This window comes from Lontra canadensis, unplaced genomic scaffold, assembly GCF_010015895.1.
Source record: "Lontra canadensis isolate GAN:19392208 unplaced genomic scaffold, GSC_riverotter_1.0 scaffold1, whole genome shotgun sequence".
Taxonomy (NCBI): Eukaryota; Metazoa; Chordata; class Mammalia; order Carnivora; family Mustelidae; genus Lontra; species Lontra canadensis.
In genome coordinates this window covers 123671559-123694879 of record NW_022630995.1, presented here as the reverse complement: position 1 = coordinate 123694879, position 23321 = coordinate 123671559, and the positions used below count along the sequence as shown (strand labels likewise).

Below are 23321 nucleotides of genomic sequence, written 5' to 3'. Positions count from 1 at the left end.
AAATGGACCCTCAACTCTATGATCATCTAATCTTTGATAAAGCAGGAAAGAATGGCCAATTGAAAAAGAGACAGTCTCTCCAACAAATAGTGTTGGGAAAATTAGCCACATGGAGAAGAACAAAACGGACCATTTCTTTACCCCACACACAACAATAGACCCGAAATGGATGAAATACCTTAATGTGACACAGGTATCCATCAACATTCTTGAGAAGAACACAGGCAGCAACCTCTTTGACCTCAGCCGCAGCAACATTTTCTAGAAACATCAGCAAAGGCAAGGTAAGCAAGGGCAAAAATGAATTATTGGGACTTTATCAGGATAAAAAGCTTTTGCACAGCAAAGGAAACAGTCAACAAAACTAAAAGACAACCTACAGAATGAGAGAATATATTTGCAAATGACATATCAGATAAAGGGCTAATATCCAAAATCTATAAAGAACTTAAGAAACTTAACACCCAAAGAACAAATAAATGGGCAGTAGACATGAATAGACATTTCTGCAAAGAAGACATCCAAATGGCCAACAGACACATGAAAAAGTTCTCAACATCACTCAGTATCAGGAAAATACAAAGCAAAACCACAGTGAGATATGACCTCACACCAATCAGAATGGCTAAAATTACAAGTCAGGAAATGACAGGTGTTGGTGAGGATGTGAAGAAAGGGGAACCCTCCCTCACTGTTGGTGGGAATGCATGCTGGTGTAGCCACTCTGGAAAACAGTATGCAGGTATCTCAAAAAGTTGAAAATGAAGATACCTTATGTCCCACAATTGCACTACTGGGTATTTATTTACCCCAAAGATACAACTGTAGTGATCCAAAGGGGCACATGTGCTCCAATGTTTATAACACCAATGTCCACAATAGTCAAACTATGGAAAGAGCCTAGATTTTGATCAGTAGATGAATGGATAAAAAAGATTTGTTATGTGTATACTATGGAATATTACACAGTCATTAAAAATGAAATATTTCCACTTGCAAAGACATGGATGGAATTAGAGGGTATTATGCTAAGCAAAATAAATCAGTCGGAGAAAGACAATTATCATATGATCTTGCTGATATGTGGAATTTGAGAAACAAGGCAGAGGATGATGGGGGAAGAGAGGGAAAAAAATGAAATGGGATGAAACCAGAGAGACAGAGAAACTGTAAGAGACTCTTAATCTCAGGAGACAAACTGAGAGTTGCTGGAGCATTGCTGGTGGGAGGGATGGAGTGGTTCGGTAATGGACATTGGGGAGGGTATGTGCTATGGTGAACACTGTGAATTGTGTAAGATTGATGATTCACAGACCTGTACCCCTGAAACAAATAATACATTATTTGTTAATTTAAAAAATTAAAAAAAAAAAAAAAAGAACTACCATATGGACTTTGTTTTTAATGAATAGAAAGCTAAAAGGTTTCCTCTGGTGGTAAGTTTAATCACATATATGGAGATTTAACAATAAATCATTAAATGGCATGCTGATGATGGCATACACCACATATTTTTTCTGTGTAATCTCTTAGGAAAAGAAACTAAAAACAAAAGAGAATAAAACATGTATCTGCATGTTTACATATCTGGAATGAAATTTTATCCTTTTCTTCCAGACGTCTTATGAAGTTCCATGGACCAGATGTTGCAATCTGATTTGTTTCTGCAAATTTTAATTTAAGATTTAAAAATTAAAATTTTAAAATTAAAGTTTTAAAAATTAAAATTAAAAAAAATTAAATTAAATTTAAGATTCTCTCTTATACTGATGAATTCCCAATGAATGCCATGTTTTTTCAGGATAGTCTTTCTATACTTAGAAAAATTGGCCATAAAGCTCAAACTTTGCCAATTCTATATAGTATACCTATAGACTAGGAATTTGAGATAATATTAATTTGGATTTTTGTCTGGTAAATAAGTTAATTTTCAATGCTAATGAATTCAGATTTACTTTTACATACCATGAGTAGGACCTGCCATTTGTTGTATGCCTACTCTGCACCAGCCACAGAAAGTTATCAGATTTTAGTCTCATAACTCTGTGAAGTAGCATTATTTCTATTTTATTATTGGCACAACTGGAGTTCAAAAGGATAAATATTGTACTGAAGGCTAAACAGCCAGTGTCAGATCTACCTGATTCAAATGTTGTAACTCTTTTCTATATGCCTTCGTTTATGTCTTCCATAATGCTCAACTTCAGAATACATTTGTCTTAAGTCTGAAATGTCTCTTCATATTTCTACTGAGTTCTCAGGGGAGCTTCAAAGACAAATAGTCTCTCATGTATACTGAAAGATAATACCAAAAAAATTAAAGAGGATGAGAGTCAAAGTAACATGCACTCCCCACCCCCCTTTTTTTAGAAAACCTGATTTTTTTTTCAAAAATCTGATTTTATTTTCTGAATCAAAAAGAAGTGTATTTTCGTTAGATGTAGAATGTTTAACTTTCCATTGATCTCTCTCAAAACACCTTCCTGATATTGTTAACAGTGCTTAGAACTGTAAAAAGTCAACATCCAATACCATGCTTTAAAGAAAAAAGTTTAAATGTAGGATTTATGTCTAAGGAACCCTCCTCAAAGGTCAAAGCATTGGCAATTCTAATTTAAAAGGAATTTTAATCATTATTGGAAATTTAAATGAATTGTTTTCAAGAGCTAAAACTCAGATTGCTTTTAAAACAGAAAAAATTTTAATATCTGAGGGACTCCTACCTGGCAACTCCAATTAAACATTATTTTCTACTATAGAGTAAAAGTTAATGAAGCCAGCTACCAAAACTAACACATTTGCCAACACTGCCTACTGATTTACCAATAACAAGAGTCCACACAAGGAAGGACCTGCCAATAAGACTTAGAACAGGAAAGGGAAGAATATATGTGTCTTCTGAGGCAGGCTTGTTTCCAAAAGAAAAAGAGCAAAGCAGAGCTATAAATGCTAGCTCTTGCCTAATCTCTCCAGAGAAAGACTGAGTGAAAAGGCAGAATCTAGCCAATAGTGTATTTAGAGAAGTTCCTAGTCCAAGGAAACTGGAGGGCTAAAGAGAATCAATCCCTTTAAAAATATAATTTTTCACAATAAATGTTAAGAATAGCAATATAGGTAGGTATTTAAACTAATTCATTTCATTAACTAATTATTTACTGATTATTTCTTTCATTGCGCAGAAATTAGTTGAAGGCTAAATAAACTTCCACCTCAGTATGGCATTATTTTCAGCATTCACTCTAAATAAAATATCATGACTAGGAGACAGGGAGAAATGGAAACTTAAAAAAAAACACATCAGTTGAACTGGCAAAGATGCTAGCTTTGAAGTGAATTTAAATATTACTTCTAGTTCATATACAATAGGCTAAATAATTTGGAGATAAAGGTTTTCTGGAATAATAATTAAGTTGATGTCCTTTGGCAAGTCACTGTTGCTTCTCTAGGACTTTGATTCTTCCCTAGCACTTTGGAAGGTGATGGACCAGGTTATCTAAAATAGTACATTCCAAATGTGTGTGTGTGTGTGTGTGTGTGTGTGTGTGTGTGTTGGTAGTGGTGGTGGTGGGTGGTAGAGAAACTATAAAGTCTGTTACCATTGCCACTTTATGAAAGGAAACATATGAGTCTTCTGGGTAGTTTTCCTTTTCTAGACATTTTTTTTTTTTCCTCTTTGGAATTTCTTAGTCTCTCAGGCACATACTTCCCCTGTTAAGAGAGCATGCCTGATTACTCTTCCATAGGTAGATTTGAAGAGAATTTTCTAACATGTAATGAAAATAAAATTATTTTCTTCATTATGTTAAAGCTATTTCACAAGTTACTAATATTTATAACAGTTTACCATTCTCAAAATTAAATGTCCAGAGCTGTAAAGGTGATTTTCGTGTGATAGGATTCATGATGAAAAGAATGATAAGGGAAGTGCCATATGGTAAGTAGGTAGAATATCTATCAAAGACACTTTCTTTGCATTCCTTCCTATGAGAAAATAATTTTTGGAAACACTTTCTTTGTTTCTATGTTGTATAATTTTGTGAATATACTAGTACAGAAAACCTAGAGAAGGAAAGAATATGTGCACACACACGTGCACATATACAGAAGAAGAAAATGACCATAAATTAATGATTTTTTTAGATTTTCTGTGTGTAACAGTTTTTTAGGCTAAAACATTTAGGTGGTGATACCATAATAACATAATGATATTCAGGCAAATTTCAAGTAGGATACTGATTTTTACAAAACATTTGGTTATATATTAAAGTCTGTTAACACTGATCTCAAACAGCCTAGAGAATTCCACTATAGTCACTTTTCAGTGAAATCTAATGGTGCCAGCTGCAAACAAGACATGTTATCAAGTTGGAGAAGGAAAGGAAAATTGATTTCTGAGTAAACAGATAGGCACTAGTTAAAGGGAAGCCATATGCAATGTCAAACTACTTTTTTAGGGTAAAAAATAAATATTTAGGTAGCTGAAGGAACTTCATATCCTATTTTCACTCAGAGAACATATAAATATTTCCCTGGCCTCTAACTGTCAATTTTCTGGACACATTTTGTTAAAATAATGCTTTTAAAACTGTAAAATATAAAATTTAAATGGTTTCATATAGCCAGAACAGATTTTGTTGTTTGTATATTGCAGCAAAATAGTTGAGACAAGAAGGAAACCAATGGAAAGGTAAGATTTCTAATTCTAAAATCATTTTCAGAGTAACATTTTTACTGGAGAAATCCAATATTTCTTAATAAAAGTAGGTATAATAGAACTCAAGAAGAGAACTAGAGACATCATTTAAACACACAGGAAATATTTCTTTCTACATCTTTCCAGGTATAAAGTCAGGATAATTCGTTGGTGGCATCCCAAACCAATGTGATTCCATGGCACTGACAGATGACAATCAGACACCAATAACCCAGAAAGATTCTTAGGCCAAACTCTTCTGTCCTAAGAAAGAAATGGATACTATAAATCACTCACCCATTTATCCACACAGTGAAAATTCTTTTTTTTTTTTTTTTAAGGTTTTTTATTTGTTTTAGAAAGAGAGAGAGCATGGTGAACAGGGAGGGACAGAGGGAGAAGGAAAGAGAATCCCATGCAGACTCCCTGCTGAGTACAGATTCCCAACTCAGGGCTCCATCTCATGACCCTGAGATTATGACCTGAGCCTAAATGAAGACTCAGTCACTTACCAACTGAGCCACCCAGATGCCCCACACAGTGAAAATTCTTTACATATTTTACAAGTCTGTTTTCTACTTTACATCACTATTTGAAGTTCCTCTATAGACACTAGTTCTTCCAACTCCAGATTAAGCCTCTTGAAAAATATGTATCCACTTCATGTGTTTTTTTCTGAGAAGAGTGGCATGATATTTACACAGGATCAGCTTTAGGAGCTGAAATTAAGAATTTTTTAAAATTATGCTTACATTTAAATCATTAACTTAAATATTTACTTAATCCTTGATAAAAGAAGTCAGTTAATTTAAACTGTAAGCATTAATAGAGAAAGGAAAACTACCAGGTAAAACAAGAACCAAAACATCAGAAACAGTCTATCATGTCTCTTGTGGGTGATCCTTGGCCCTTTTTCTCTAGGATCCTCTTCTCCATATAGGGTCCATGCTCCATTTAAACCTGTCTTCATTTGCACTGAGATGATGAAAGGCAGATTCTGATTTCAACTGCCTTATACTTTTTGGTTTTTAGAAGATTTTAATTTCTTTTCAAAGACCACAGACGATATTTGACTTCAGGAACAGTATAAGTTAATTATAGCTTTAAAAAAAATAGGGATGCATTTAAGAAAAGAGTGGCAATTTCTCAAGTTAGCTTTTCCTTGCAATTACTTGTTTTTTGAACTTACAAAGAACCCTTGTCCTTAACAATCACATTTTTAATTGCCTTAACAGCCACAGTAAGTTTAGTGTAATTAATCGGTGCTGGAAAGGAATACTTGAGTAATTTTGTACATACAGATTGAATTCCATCATGTAGGCTTCATTATTATTAAAAATAAATTGAAAATATTTATTTAAAAATTGCTCCATGCCAGTGACTACTCTAAGTGTTTTGTATATTAACTCAAAAACCCTAGAAGGTAGGAACTCTTATTGTTTTTGTTGTGTTGATATGGTGACAGAGATAAAGGGAGATCAACTAACTTGCCATTAAGGGCCAGACTTAGTATTCAAAAACAAAGACTCTTGTTTCCAACCGTTTGTTCTTAACCTCTATGCTATGCTTCCTATTAATTTATTTTTCCTTTTATTTGACAGTGATTCCTATGGAAATATATTAACAAAACAATATTTAATTTCATAAAGACCATTTGTTTGTTATTTTATAGAAACATTGTATATGCTTAGATTCAGATATTAGCATTTGTTCTGCCACATTTGTTCCTTCATTCGGAGCCATACTCAAAGACTGTCACCAAGTAGCTGCTGAAGGACCGCATGAATATATTGAAAAACTAAATAATTACAGAGACATATTTGTGGTAAAGAGATCTGATATAATTCCAGTACCAGAATTACAACTTGAGCTCTGTGGACTAGCTCCCCTAAAAAGTAATCATTACTTGTTGATTGTTTCTTAACTATGCAAATTTATTTTCTGGAAATTGTTCAAAGTATATGCAATAAATGAAGAAATATTGATTCAGGAAAATCTACTAAACCTTGGTAAGAGCATCCAGTAGTACTTGAGACACAATTCATCTCCCATCCACACACACATAGTTCAAACTAATGGAAACTCCACATGAAGATAATGTGGCCAAGAAAATGGGATTCCCTTTCTGTCCAGCTCCCAGTTAAGGACTATGATATTTCTCTAGGATGGGTGGTGAGTTGGCATTTTTCATTCCCTCATCTACATGTTGTAGAACTAAATTCCAAGTGAATGAGGCCAAGGGGCCAGGAACTCTTTTTCTCCACCCAGACTTGACTCATGAACCAGAGGCTTACCACAGGTGTGGAAGGCCAAAAATATTGGGATTTTGATCATCCTTTCCACAGCTTACTCATAGGGTGGAGGTATATTTTGGGTAAGATAATCTGAAAGCATTAGAAGTTACTTTCCCCACACAGCACTCCAATCACAAACCAAGGGTGCTACTCTGATAGTAGTGTGTCATTGAGCTACTGAACCAATGTGGGTCTGCTCCTTGGTGAGTTACAGACATAGACTACACTAATTGGAGTTGCCTCACAGAGTCTGCTTTATTTGCAGCATATAAGGAGACCATGGGGAATAATTTCAAAAACTTTGATTCCCCCAACAGGACAAGGCAAGCTCCTTTTATTAGGGTTTGGGATGAGTATTGAGAGGAGGGGGCCTCATCATCACATATAATGGACAGGCATAAATTTGCACAAGTTCATTCAAAAAACATGCCTGTATGTACATGCATGTTATGCTAATGAAGCTGATGTTCCTGTCAGGGTGGGGATTTTAACATTATAATGAGGCTGAGGTGACTGTCCAGCACTTTATAATTCGTCTGTGCAGATGTCCTCCTGGGGTCATCCTCAAAATGTTTCTTCTATTCCAGCAACTCATTAGTAAGTTTCTAAAAGATAAAATTGATACTTAGGCAGAAGCTTCTAGGAGTTTCCTGAATTTAGGTGGGTCTTGCTGGTGACAAATGTTCTTGCTTCCTGCCCCTGAACAGTGGCTCAGAGATTCAGTTCAGCAGGAGAGGCCTGTCATAAGAACAAGCTTCAGAGCTTTGCTAGAAATAATGAATTGAATTGAAACATTGTGGAGAAGTTCAAGCCTAACAGTACTCCCCAAAATAATAGATGTCTGTCAATATTCTCATGGTCACCAATTAAGAATAGGCTATAGCTACATGACAGCAATAGCTAAACCATAAGCCAAGTAGTTTGTCAGAGAGACCTAGACCTTCTGTTGTCAAAATGAACCTCCAATACTGGCCTACAGAATGACCCATGCAAAGGGCCCAAATGTGATGGGATCAGACTAGAGCAATTTATATCTCAGGGCATCTTCAGGACTTCAGAAACTTCAGGACAAACAGCCATAGAATAGTGGAGCCTAACACCTGGGTGTGAACATAATAAAGGCAGACAGCATAATGAAGAGATCAAAATCAAAAGATCTCTGCTAAAACTATTGCCATTGCAGGTTGACTGTGCATAAGCCCAAAGCTGAGCCGTCTGAGGAGTACACCAGATGCTTCAAACTGCAGGTGAAAAAATTCACTAAAATTCCCTTGGCCAAGTTACTAAACAAATGAGCAAATACATACCAATAACAATCCATGGGAGAGGAGAAGTAGAAAGGGGAATTCAGCCCCCAGAATTGCAAAAATATTTTTTTATGTCCATTTCTCAAAAAAATAAGAAGAAAATCAAAAACAAATTATGAGGCATGGAAGGAAAAGAAAAAGATCTATACAAAGGGAAAAAAAGATAAGAGAAACTGTGATTTACTAGGCAAAGATGTAGAAGCAGCTGTTATCATAGGTTCAAAGAATTAAAGGAAATCATGTTTAAAAAATTAACAGAAGTATGTCAGTTATAGTTCAACTGAAAAAGAAAGTAGAAGGTATGATGACATGTCCCATTGCATAAAAAATATCAACAGAGGGATAGAAAACATGAAAAAGAACCAAAGCTAAATTTTGAAATTAAAAATAAAACTAAAATGAAAAATTCACCAGACAGACTTAACAGAGGATTTGAGCAGGCAAAAGAAAAAAATCGGTGAATTTGAAGATGTACTGATAGAGGCTTTACAGTCTGAAGAACAGAGAGAAAAAAGGAAAAAAAAACTGAAAAGAGCCTCAGAGTAATGTATGACTCCATTATAGGCACTAACATACAGAGAATGGAAATAACAGAAGGAAAGGAGAAAGAGAGAAAGAAGCTGAACATAGAAGAAACAGGTAGAGTCCCTAGCCTAGGGTCAGGTGGATTCGATTGCTGTGTGTCTTTCATCTTTTTAAATCTTGTACATTTCTAAGCCTTTGTGTCTTTAATGTAATAACGTAATAACATGGACTTTATTGAAGAACACAGCCTGCTCTTATTTCTGAAACAGAACATGACTCAATTTGGGTTCTCTGATGTTACCCCATGATGAGATTAAATGTATACATTCCCACATAGAATAAGGTATAAAGGATGCTCCTTCTTTCTTAGAACATCATCTTGGGGGCATATAATGCCCATCTGATTGTCACTGGCAATGTTCAGTTTAATCATTTGGTCTAGGGATTTCCAATTTCTCCATCACAGAGTTACTATTTTTTTTGTCATGTGAAAATTAAGGAATCTGTGAGAGAACAATTTAAGATGATGCCCAGTGTCCTGCTCCTTACCAAAATTTCTTTTAGGTTTAGCACCAACTAAAGTGGTTTCCTAAACCACTCTTTGCTATAATGAATGATAATTTTATTTTTATTTTAAAAAATTTAGTTACATTTTCAAAAATTAAAGTCATGTAATACTCATTTACACTTAAATAACTTTAAAAAATTTTTGATATATTTACTTAGGATTTGTTTATTCTACTTCATATTGATCAGCAACTTTTAATATTTTAGAATAAAATAATCTTTTTAAAACAAATTAAAATCACTACACTTTCATTTTGATATTTTGTGTAATTAACATCTTTAATGAGTTACAATTTTATTATGTTATATTCCAAAATCTCCAGATCAGTTACAACAAACACAAATTTATATGAAGACCTTAACTCTAACAAAATCATTAATGATTTTGTATAAGTGAAGGAAATAAAATAGTTTATGAAATATATAAACATACTATGAATTTTGGGCAATGTTATTTTATTTCTAGCCAAAAATTTGGTGGCTCATTAATTATATGCTCATATTTGTTAAGTAATAAATTTATTCTTAATAAACAACCACAGTTTATACATTTAGAGAGGTATGTGTGTCTAATGAAGTTTTATTTGTCAAATAAGAGTAGAGAATATATATAATTTAGCAGCTTATCACATTGATTTACAGTATTTATACATATTAATAATTAATTATTAGATGTAAATATGTGAGCTTCCATATATATTTTTTGTTCTGGATCCCGCAAAAATTAGAGGTCATCCTGATTGTAAGGTTGCCATCTCTACAGAAAGAACCAAGTTGAGAAACAACAGGAAAATTCTGGGTACTGCTGATCACTCTCACTAGGATTTCATTTGAAGCAAGAGAGAGAAGGTTTTGTTTAAAGTAAATTGTTTAGTAAAAAAAATAAATTATTTAGGAAATTATTCAATCAAAGTTTATATGCAAAGTTTATATACAGAGTTAGGGTATTTGCAAAAGTGTAAGATCTAAAGAAAACATACAATGATCAAAGTGGGTCAGGTGCTGGAATTAAACAGCCCCACCTTTGCATCAAATGTGGGAATTTCCTCTGAGTTCCACAAGAGCTAATAAGGCAAATTATTTCTAAGCGTAAGTAGTTTACTATTCCTTAGTGTCTAAATATTGCTTTTTATTTTATCTCTGAAGATTTTTTAAAATTTTTTATTTATTAGTGTTCCAAGATTCATTGTTTATGCACCACACCCAGTACTCCATGCAATATGTGCCCTCCTTAATACTCACCACCAGGCTCAATCCACCCCGAACTCCCTCCCCTCCAAAACCTTCAGTTTGTTCCTAAGAGTTCACAGTCTCTCATGGTTTGTCTCCCCCTCTGATTTCCCCCAATTCATTTCTCCTCTCCTTCTCCCAATATCCTCCATGTTATTCTTTATGCTCCACAAGTAAGTGAAACCATATGATAGTTGATTCTTTCTGCTTGACTTATTTCACTCAGCATAATCTCCTCCAGTCCCATCCATGTTGATACAAAAGTTGGGTATTCATCCTCTGAAGTTTTAACGATGGGAAAATACAATTTACTGAATAACTTGGCATTCCCCCATTTTAAGTGTGGGAAACTAGAGTATAAGAAACATTTCTGCACAAGAGAAGTCAGCAAAACACAGTAAATCTGTGCAATATTGTCTGAAAAAGAAACCTTTGCATAATACATGTTACTTAAATATGATGCAGCTTGGACAATCTGTACAGGAGATCTGGAAAAATCTTGGGCCAAGGGATGTATAAAGGGTCTGATCTGATCTGTTCCTCCATCACTTTGGGGTAACATCTCTCCTCTTGTTCTTCATTAATAACACTAATTATAGCTGAAATCCTCTGGTGTCCACTGAATCTTAGCAAGAGAATCATTTCATTTTTTTATTTGGGTTGGCGTTTTATTTTTTCTCATGTCTTCATAAAAAGGAAAAACAAGCAAGTTGCTCTTCCCAAGGCAGAGAAAAAACACCCCTCCATCTTCTATAGCCCTTCTTTCTCTTAATCTCTGCCCTCTCCCCATTCTCAGCCAATTCTTGTGCATTGTAGATTATTTCCTCTGTGGGTTTAGTCCAATCTGATGTCTGACCTGAGGACTAAAATTAGATTCATGCTATTTCAAGCATGGGAAGTCATGAATTGTGCTTCTTTCTAAGACTGAAAACACAAATTTAAATTCTATCATTTTTCACTTGACTGGCCAGCCGAAGTCTTTTAATTCTGTTTCATTGCTCTTACTTTCATGTTAATATCATTGCTGGGAAGTTTTCAAGAATCTCAATGAAATATGTGAAACCCCCCACCCAAAAGAAAGAGAAAAGCAAATCAACAAACCCCAGGTCACTCTTTGCTTTTACTTACTTTAAACAATGGTTGCATATTTGTGTAAAGTAAGGTCTTTCCTATGCATTTGATGTCAACATGTAATGTAAAAAGTAAATAAGAGGGGCACCTGAGTGGCTCAGTGGGTTAAGACTCTGTTTTTGGCTCAGGCACTGGTAGTGATCTCAGGGTCCTGGGATCTAGCCCTGCATCCAGCTCTCTGCTCAGCAGGGAGCCTTCTTCCCCCCACTTCTCTCTCTGCCTGCTGCTCTGACTACTTGGGATCTCTCTCTCTCTCTCTGTCAAATGAATAAATAAAATCTTAAAAAAAAAAAATAAAAAGCAGGGGCGCCTGGGTGGCTCAGTGGGTTAGGCCACTGCCTTTGGCTCAGGTCATGATCTCAGGGTCCTGGGATCGAGCCCCACATCGGGCTCTCTGCTCGGCGGGGAGCCTGCTTCCTCCTCTCTCTCTGCCTGCCTCTCTGTCTACTTGTGATCTCTCTCTCTATCAAATAAAAAAATAAATAAAATTAAAAAAATAAAAAATAAAAAAATAAAAAGCAAATAAGAAAAAAGAGAGGTTAAATTGTTGGTTAAATATTTTAAATGTTATGTTTAGATCTGTTTTTTTTTTTTTTTTCTTAATTTTCCTGAGCTTCATTGGGACCTTAAAAGTCAATCAAATTTGGATGCATCATTGCCCTGGTTTTATTACTCAGGATTGCTCTAATCTTCCCTTAGTTACAAATAACTTAGCTCATTAGTTATGAGGACTGTTTTTTTTCCTGTTCATTTAGATGATCACGACAATGCTTATTCTTTTTAAGTTTGCACTACCCTGATTTCAGGGGCCTACTACTTCATAAAATGGAACTTGATGTCCAGCTACATACACCCAAACAGGCAGATGTGCAAATGTCGTTACCCATTATTTAATGCTCCAATATTTGGTATGTCTTCTAGTTTCCTGAATAGAATTCTTATCTTTCCATTTCCCTCAATTACTTTATCAACAATTTTCATTAACAACACAGGTCATTAGTCTCATATGAGTAAAACAAACTATAATGACCCTAGGGAAATGTTCTTCAAAGAATATTCCTGAAGTCTTTAAGAAAGTTGAAATGCTCCCCCAAATCCCTTTTCCTATTAAAGAAGGTTTTCTTTATGGTGTTTCTGAGAGAAATTACAGAATGGTTAAATCCTGTTGTCCTAGTTTTTCTTCTACATTTGCACAAGGTCGGCTGCTATATTAATAGGACTGATTACTCCCCTGACTTCCAGTTTGGCAAGTTCTCATAAATAAAGGGTCTGGCTTTGTTCCAATGAAACAAAAACAGCAGTGGGACAGATCTGGCATGCAGGCCACACTTTGCCTCTCTGAGAGATACAAACATTCAGCAGGTATTGGAGGGCATACAAATAAGTAGAAATTTCTAATCTCAAAACATTTACAAGCTGGTAACAAAACACAAAGACACTGACCATTTTATAATAAGTTCCAAATGAAAGATGTGGAGAATGCCAAAGGCTAGAAGTAGCCTTTGGAGATAATGTATGTGGTAGAAATTTTTGAAACAAGAAACAGCGAAAATACAATGTTGCCATAGTTTAGCTATATTGCTATTGACATTTAATACTCAAAAATGTTGACTATATTGGTAAATTTCTTTAAAAAACCCACGATAGTAAGATTTTTGATTACTGAGTTATGTCAGTTACTTAATCATCATTCATTTTGTAGCTAGTCTATTTATAATTTTATTGGACTAATCTCAATTTTGTACCATTCTTGGTAATTGTGTTTGTATTTTAGAGCTGTACACCTTCTTTACTTATTTTCCTTGCCAAAAATTTATGATTATTTCAAAACACAATCTCCTGTGCTTTAAACCATCCTCCCTTTTACACTTTGGGGACAATTTATTGTAATGTTTGTCTGAACCAAAAAAATTTTTGTTTCTTTCCCCCACTAAATTATTTATACTTGTGCCATAAGAAAAGAGGCCCTTCTTCCACACAGGTTAATGACAGCTCCAAGGCCAAATAAATCAGAGAGGTAAAACAATTTTCAGAAAGTTTGTGAACTTTTGCCTAAGCCACTTGTATTATTGAATGGCATTACTAGAATTACCTGCAGTGGTGTGTTGCTCTTTGCTTCAGCTAAGAGGTCAGACCTCAGTTTGCTGGGTAGAAGATAATGAACAAAAATAATTTTAAAAATTATTGCAGGATGAAGTATCAACTGCACAATATATTTTTAGTCCAAAGGTACCCTATTCTGTGGAAAGAGGGACAGGGTAAGAACACAGAAGCATTTGTGGGAAGAGTAATTGAGAGAGAAGCCACAGTTATGTCTCTTATCTGACCTCAGGAGATACACATTAGCACCTTCTTAAATTTACAAAGGAAAAAGTATATTTTCTGTTCTTAACACGATTGCCTAAATCTGTACTTTAATAATACCCTGAGATTTATACACTTAACTACCAATAAAAAATTACATCTACCAAAAAATTACTCTGGAAAATTAATGTAAAGAAAATAATTCACCTGCTTTAGCACAAATAAGTCTTTTCTGTGATGTGGCTGTCACAAAAAGGTTGGAGAATGAAGAAATGAGGGTCTATCTAGGAAGTTCTGTAATTACAATGTTTAATGCCTCTAACAGAGGAAAATAATTAATTAGCAAAGCAAAAACAAACCAAAACAAAACCTCCGAAATGGATTTCTGTGATAAACTTCCATATATCTAAAGCAAGCATATCTTCTCCCTAAAGTCTTTTTCTCTTCTCTTTTTAGATTTTACACATTTACATTATAATTAATGTGCAGAAGAAACCATTCATGTGCCAAAGTACAGCTCCTTAGTTTTAATGAAGAAGAGGCCAGCAAGAATCTGTCTCTTGCAACTCAAAACTGAAGAAAAGTTTTAATCATACATGAACAGAAAAAGAGCACCATTATTACTCTTTGGCTATTCATAATGCTGCAAAGAGTTCCTGCTTTAGTATAAATATCTTTCCTTGAACACACCTACTCTGAACATCACAACTTGATTGTATTTGCCAAAATGAACATAAATTGCATTTGCTCTTCTCCAAAGAGGAAGTTTAACCAAAAAGCCTTTCCTTGTCTACAGTTTTCCCAAGGCTCAACTTTTCCCAATTTAACACTCACACAGCTCTGGATAAATAATCTGAGTTTGTTCTCATGCAGTGTGCCTGTTGACTCAGCTAGGAGTCTGTCACCCTGGTGTAATTGCATGGGATGGCTGACAAGAACCCTTCTCTACCTTTATGTATTCCAGGCACTGCTTTCATAGCTAACTGCATTTTTGGCAAAAGAGCACAATTCATCTGGCTCCTATTTCTTTAATCATTATCGAAATTACTTCTAGAATGCCAGTGATAGATGATTTGCTACTTTTTATCTGGGATGTTACCAGGACTCTTTAGGAGAATAGGTAAAAAGGGGGGAAAAAATAAAAATGTAACATGCATTCTGTTTGTATCAGTTCATAATATTTTATCAAAATATTGAACTTCAGTTCAGAAATTCAGCATCAAATTTCATAATTAAAAACTGACAGTTTCCTGGGGTACCTGGGTTGCTCATCGGTTAAGCGTTTGTCTTTGGCTCAGGTCATGACCTTTGGGCCCTGGGATTGAACACCATCCAAGTTCCGGCTTCCCAATCCCGCTTCTCCCTCTGCCCCTCACCCCACCAGCTCTCTCTCTCTCTCTCAAATAAATAAATAAATATTTTAAAGAATAAAAAAATAAAAACCAACAATCTCCTGAAATAAGAAATTCTTTCATATATTTCTCTTTCTACCTCTCCACATGATACATAAAAACAGCTAAGAAAACTGAAGCATTTGTGAAAGAAGTTCTATAAATGACATGATAATTAATTCACTATTCAGTTATTGGACAAAACCAAAGTAATTTGAATAATCATGCTTTGAAACAACCTCATCAATCCAAGTGTCATAAAATATTTAGGTAGCAATCAGACTGGAATCCTTGGGGAAATCTTTGTACATTAGCATGAAGATAACGTGAACTGTCTAATCAAAGCATGTTTGATTTTCTTGAAGATGTTTTCATAACAGGAGCATTTGAATTTTTGTGTATAGGCATACTGTATCTTCAAATTTGTAGTTATCACTAGGAAATAAATCTTTAGCATCACAATTTGCCATTATTCTGCCTAGCTAGAGTCAATAATTGGTGAGTAAAAATGACTCTCTCTATTTTAACTGTCTAATTAAATATGAAAGAAGTATTCATTCTTGGTCAAATTATGGTTGAGTTGAATGGTTAAATGGCAGCAAGCTCATATTGGATAGAATTGCATAATGTATTCTGATTTGTTTGCAGACAATTTCAGAAAAGGAATCCTAAAGAAACCCTGAATAATCATAATCCTGTGGTAAAGATTTTATTTGCTGTTGGATAGTCATAGTGATGCACAAAACCACATGTGCCATCCAGGCGCACTTCAGAATCTTTTCCAGTTTGACCAGAAGAACTCAGATCTCTTTGGAAATTTAACTATATACTTTTATTACTTAAGAAAAAATTTAGAAATACATAATTTTCCCAGGAAAGTATATATTGGAGGGAAAAACCGAGAGCACATACTATGTAGAAGATTATGTGATTAACTCTACCTCTAAACTGATGCTATACTCTGCATTAATTGAATTTAAATAAAATAAAATTTAAAAAAGAAGATTATGTAATTAGATTGATCTCTTTATTTTATTTTCTGTTAGTAGGATAACAGTTCATAATGCATTAATGAAGCACCAACAAAATGCAAGTTCTTTCACTGAAAGAAAACTAGATTTAAAGCCAGAGGGGAAAAAAAACACATAAAGTTGCAACTCACTGACTTTGTTTTCTTGAGAAAATCTATTCATATTTTTCAATTTCCTCATCTATAGTAATGTACATAGTATTGATTCTTAACATCATTATCAACACTGTTGAAAATATATAAACATGAATATATAAAACATAAATCACTAGTTAATGTTGCTAGCTAATTCAAGGTAAATGCAAACTAAAAGCTGACATATTGGGACTTCACTATCTAATATGAAAAAATCTTTTAAACATAATCATTCAAATTCCTGATTCTGTGATTCTAGTTATAATAATTTGCCTTCAGTATCCCCAATATACATTCATATTAAATCTTTGTTTTCTATGATATATAAAATATACTCAGAAAAGCATAACCCTTAATGGATAATTGTAACATCAACACCCATACAACCATCACTCATGTCAAGAAATAAAATCACGTATCCTACTCCAAATACCAATCCATAAAGCCCTCTTCCCAGAACTACCTATTATAATAACTTTATGGTAATTAGTCTATTGCATTCCTTTATAGTTTTGCTATCACCTATGCATCTTTAAACAGCATAATTTGCTTTTGTTCATTTTTGGAACATTATATAAATAAGATCAAAGACCTTAAAAGCTCTGTATATCTTCATTCAAAATTTGTAGGATTCATCTGTACTTCTACATGTAAATAAGGTTTGTTATTTTCAATGCTGTATAGAACTACATTTTAGACTATACTGTTATTTATTTAACTGACAAGGGTTGACACAAAGTTGAATTATTTCAAGATCAAGGCTCTTCTGAATGATGCTACAATAAACATTCTTGTTTCTTGGTGCCAGGTATCCAGTTCCCTTGGATATATTCTTAAAAATTGAACTGTTTGGGCACCTGGGTGGCTCAGTTGTTAAGCATCTGTCTTTGGCCCAGGTCATGATCCCAGTGTCCTGGGATGGAGCCCCATATGGGGCTCCCTTCTCAGCAGAGAGCCTGTTTCTCTCCAGCTCTCCCATGGTTGTGTTCCTTCTCTTACTCTCTCTCTCTGTCATGAATAAAATCTTTAAAAAAAAACAAAAACAGAACTGGTGGATCATAAGATATAGGTGTCTACTTATTAAGAATGTATGGTATTTTTCCTTTTTTTTCATGAATGCACTACAAATTATAGCGTCCATATTAAATTAAAAGTTTCTTGTTAACCCTGTCCTTTTGCTGATTGTTATCTGGACTGCAATATAGGAACCAACTTCCAGCGTTTATGTTTTCATTGTGTTTTTTTTTTTTTATTCTGCATTGATTTTTTAACTCTAATATGCATGTTGACTTAGGTTTGTGCAGACGTTATTTATTTATATTTATCAAAATGTTTGCTATTTTCTTCGATCTTCATTTTTTTCTTCCTTCTTAACCCTTCTATCTATAATCATCTGCTTTCCACCAGACCCATACTGAACTATGTATTTGCTTGAAAATATATTCAATTATTGACATTATTAAAAGATATTTTTGCTTATTACAGACTTCTAGGACACCAGTCCTCTGCCCCTCTTTCCTGCACATTGAAGATGCCATTGCACTGTACCTTTGTGAGATAATTTTTTGTCCTGTAGTTAATTTTAAGATTTTTTTTAAAAATTTTGACACTTTAAAGTTTCACTAAGCAGTGTCCAAATGTGAGGTTCATTAAAAAAAAAAAAAAAATCTAAGGCTGCTTGCATGACTCAGTTGGTTAAACATCTGCGTTCAGCTCAGGTCATGATCCCAGCCTGCTCTTCCCTCTCTCCCTCCCCCTACTTGTGTATTCTCTCTCTCTCTTTCCCAAATAAGTAAAGTCTTATTAAAAATTAGTCTTAAAAATGTGTTAGGCTTCCTGAATTAGTGTTATTAACAGTACAGGAAATTATCAGGAATTATCCCTTTACATATTGACTGTCTCCTTTTCTCCCTCCTCTCCTTCTTAATGATGCATAAACGTATTTTTTTTCTAGTTCAGTGTTTTTTGTTTTTATTTGAAAGTGTTTTCACTTTATTTTTATTATTTTTTAATATTCCAGTATAAATAACACACAATGTTGTATTAGTTCAGGTGTACAAAATCATAATTGAACAATTCTATGCATTACTCAGTGCTCATCATGATAAGTGATTCTTAATTCCCTTCGCCTATTTCACCCATCCTTCACCTACCCCCCCTTTGGTAACCACCAGTTTGTTCTCTGTAGTTTAGAGTCTGGCTTTTTTGCTTGTCTCTTTTTTTCTTTGTCTTTCTTGTTTCTTAAATTTCACATGTGAATGAAACCATATAGCATCTGTCTTTCTCTGACTGACCTACTTCATTAAATAGTATGCCTTCTAAATCCATCCATGTTATTGCAAATGGCAAGATTTCATTTTTTGTGGCTGAGTAAACATATTTTAGTCCTCATTTTAACCTCCCTGTGAAATTTCCAGATCTAAATAAATGTAGGGATCTAACATTGAGTTCCATTGACCAAGTCTAATATGATGATAATCCTCCCCCTTAAGCTTTCAATTTTTATTATTGAATGCTTGATGTCTAAAATTCTTTTTGATTTTTAAAAAATCTGAGATAATGTTTAATATTTTTTTATCCTCTGAGACATTTTCAAGCTTATTTATAACTCCCGAGCTTTGTAAACACAGTTATTTCATAATCTGTCTCTGATAATTTCAATTATCTGAAGTTTGTCTGAGTCAGTTTCTGATGTTATTGTTGCTGATTTTTACCTATTTGGCTTTGTTTCTTTGCATATTGAGATAATTCTGATTGCATACCTCTTCTTACTGTTGAAAAATTACTTTTACAGACTTTTGGAAGCCTGGGAAATGCTAATTTCTGTTAGAAAAAAAATGTATGGTTGCTATTTGCAGTCCTATAAATTCTGTCAAGTCAAGAGCATCATAAACCAAAATTGACACGTTTCACGTACTCTGCAGGTGATATAAATCTGGGTCAGAAACCGATGTGAGGTTTTAACCAATTGAAACTTGTGACTAATTCTCACTTCATCTTTTTTAATTGTTGCTCTTCCTTTCTTTTGTTCATTCTGCTCTAATCATTGGCAAGGAAACCTTCCGAAAAGTGTTCTAGTGGGTAGAGTGATATGGGTCACAGTTTAAAATGGGGAGGGATTTTACAAGATATACCACTATGGGTAAACTCTGGGTCTCTATTTTAGCCTTTTTGTCTTCAGAGACCTAAATGACAAAAGCTCGGATTTACCTGATGAGTAAATGTCATAGCCAGCTTCCTTAATTCCTCTGAGGGACTCCTTACCTCTCTGGATTGCCACATTTTAAAAAAGATTTTGTTTATTTATTTAAGAGAGAAAGAGCACAGAGGGAGTGAGAGAGAGAAGCAGACTCCACACTGAGCAGAGAACCTGATGTAGGGTTCCATCCCAGGACCCGGAGATGATGACCTGAGCTGAAGGCAGATGTTTTAACCTACTGAGCCACACAGGCACCCTGCAAATTGCCACTTAAAAAAAAAATTTTTGGTTTCATGGTTTCTTCCTGTTTTGTTAGCTCTTCAATCCATGTAAATATGTGTAAATACATATGCATTAATTTCCATACATATATTTACACATATACATTTATATTATACCAATACAGAAATAAACATACTTATTTTCAATCCATTTAAGGAAGATATTTAACAAAATATTTCATTCAAAATTTTCAGTTGTTTTCAATATGTGATGTTATGGGTTTAATTATTTCTTCCAGAAATTCATATGTTGAAGTCCTACCCCCACTACTTCAGAATGGGACCTTATTTGGAAATAGGGCCTTTGCATATATAATTAAATTAGAATGAGGTCATACTGGAGTAGTGCTGGCCCTCATCCAATATGACTAATGCCTTATAAGGAGGCAAAATTTAGACACAGACACACACTAGAGGAAAGTCATGTGAGGATGAAGGCAGAGACCACCGTGATGCTTTCTATAAGCCAAGAAACCCCACAAAATGTCCAAGAAGCCACCAGAGGTGAGGGAAGGGGCCTGGAGCAGATTCTTCTCCATAGCCCTCAGAAGGAACAAACCCTGCTGTCACCTTGGTAGATTTCCAGCCTCCAGAACTGGGAGAAAATGCATTTCTGTTGTTTAAGCCTCTGTTTCTCGTACTTTGTGCAGCAGCCCTAGAAAACTGATACAGTTGAGTAAATTTAAATAAACTTGTCCAATGTTACCAAAAACACAAGCCCCAAAATGCCTTCTCTCACCTTAGAGGAAAGAGTGATTTGTCTGTGTGTGCTTCACAAAGAAAAAGACCCCTCTCCCTGCTCCCCTCTGACTCTCTTTTTTTCTCTCTTTCTCCTTCCTTCCTTCTTTCCTTTCTCCTTCCTTCCTCCCTCTCTCCCTCCTTCTCTCTCTCTCTCTTTCATTTCTGTAAATAAGCAGAAAATCAACTGCATGTATTAGAAATACAAGATTTAAGAACCAGCTTGTTTCCTGACCTTTAAACCTTATCTATTACTTTCTGTCAAAATGTGAGCTTCCTCAGTAAAACAACATGCTTCTACAGGTTTGCATATACTCTTCTCTTTACTTGGAATTCACTCTTTTTCTGCCTTTTAAACTCTCCCCATCTTCAAAATAGAATCTAAATGAGATCAGTAATGGAAAAAAAAAAAAAAGAAAGAAAGAAAGAAACAAATAAAAAACGCACATATGTCAGAGATGGTTTAACACAGGATTCTAAGCTGAAGTAAAAGATTCCCTTCCTTTCTTCTTTTTTTTTTTTATTTTATTTTATTTTATTTCTTTTCAGTGTTCCAAAATTCATTGTTTATGCAACACATCCACTGCTCCATGCAATACGTGCCTTCCTTAATATCCACCACCAGGCTCACCCAGCCCTTTACCCCGCCCCTCCAAAACCCTCAGTTTGTTTCTCAGAATCCACAGTCTGTCATGGTTTGTCTCCCCCTCCAATTTCCCCCAACACACATTGAGATACGACCTTACACCAGCTAGAATGGCCAAAATTAACAAGACAGTAAACAAATGTTGGAGAGGCTGTGGAGAAAAGGGAACACTCTTACACTGTCGGTGGGAATGCAAGTTGGTGCAGCCACTTTGGAAAACTGTATGGAGATTCCTAAAGAAATTAAAAATAGAACTACCTTATGACCCTGCAATTGCTTGGCTGGGTATTTATCCCTTCCTTTCTTCTAAAGAGGGGAGAATATAAAAAACTGAGTAGACATGGGATAAATTTAGCATTAATTAATTAAAAGAAAATACATAGAGTAAACTCCTGGGGCAAGTTCTAAAATAAGACTGTTAATTGCCAAAGAGATCTAAGCAAAGCTATACTAAAGAACTAAACTATACTAAGCTCGTCTACAGGTTAGAAAGTGATAGAAATTGGAGGGAATTTAAAGCACGATGGAGTTCTTTTTCTCTTTTTGTTTATGTTAAGTGAGACAGAAACATTAGAAAATCCAACTTAAAAAAAGATTTGAACACGGTTTTCACAAAACAGGAAATATAAATGGTCAAGAAATTTATGAAAATGCGGTCAACTTCCTCATTATCAAGAAAATGCAGGGGCATTTGGGTGACTCAGTCAGTTAAATTCCTGACACTTGCTCTCAGCTCAGGTCTTGATCTCAGGGTCATGAGTTTAAGCCCCAGTTTGGGCTCCATGCTGGGTGTGGATCCTACTTTCAAAAATGACAATATAAATTAAAACAACAATGTAATCATACCACATACCCATCAGAATGACTAAATGAAATATATTGTAATGAAATTGCAAATATCACATGTTGACTAGAATGTATAACAACTGAAACTCTCGTGCTGCTGGTCCAGCCCTTTGAGAAACTACTTGGAAAAAAAAAAAAAATTCTATCAACCAAAGCAGAACATGTGCATGTACTTTGATCCAGAAATCCCATTCTTAGTAAATACAATAAATAAATGTGTACATATATTCTCCAAAGACATGTACTAAAATGCTATACCAACAGTATTCATAAGCCCCAAATAGGAAGCCCAGTCAGATTTCTACAACAGTAAATGAATAAAATAAATCATGGTACATTTGCTAAATGGCACACTACATACCAATATAAAAGGATAACTTTAAATATTTTCAGTGAGAGAATACTTTTTTTTTTAAGATTTTATTTATTTATTTGACAGACAGAGATCACAAGGAGGCAGAGAGGCAGGAGGAGAGAGAGGAGGAAGCAGGCTCCCCGCTGAGCAGAGAACTGGATATGGTGGGCTCCATCCCAGGATCCTGGGATCATGACCTGAGCTGAAGGCAGAGGCTTTAACCCACTGAGCCACCCAGCTGCCCCAGAGAATACTCTTTTATTTCAATTTAATTAGTATCAAAGCAGGTTGAAAGCATGGATCATGTCAGAAACCAGAATATTAGCAGTCCCTTGGAGGAACACTGAGGAGGCACAGAGTAGCTTCTAGGATGCTAGTTATATTCCATTTTTAAATCTGGGTTCTGCATACATGATTGTATTCACCAAATAGTACACGTAAGATGTTTCCATTTTTTAGCATGTATAGTTTACCTCATTTCTAAGTAAGAAAAGGAAAGGAAACAAACAAGAAGAAATGTAAATGACTTGCTAAAGTAAACGAAAGTCATCCTACTCCAGGTTGAATTTTCTTTATGGCACACAATTCTGTTTCTCTATCATATATTATAAACCCATATCTCTGAAATAATAGAAACAATTTAAATATG

At 34.7% G+C, this 23321-nt stretch overlaps 1 long non-coding RNA gene across 1 annotated transcript; it reads right to left on the bottom strand.

Moving 5' to 3' along the window:
* Positions 1-2398: 2398 nt before the first annotated feature.
* LOC116877970 lies at positions 2399-22534 on the bottom strand. Its single transcript, XR_004384754.1, has 3 exons — positions 22523-22534; positions 18757-18765; positions 2399-2753 (listed from the first exon to the last, which is right to left on the bottom strand). It is a non-coding gene; the product is annotated as an uncharacterized LOC116877970 (long non-coding RNA).
* Positions 22535-23321: the final 787 nt, after the last annotated feature.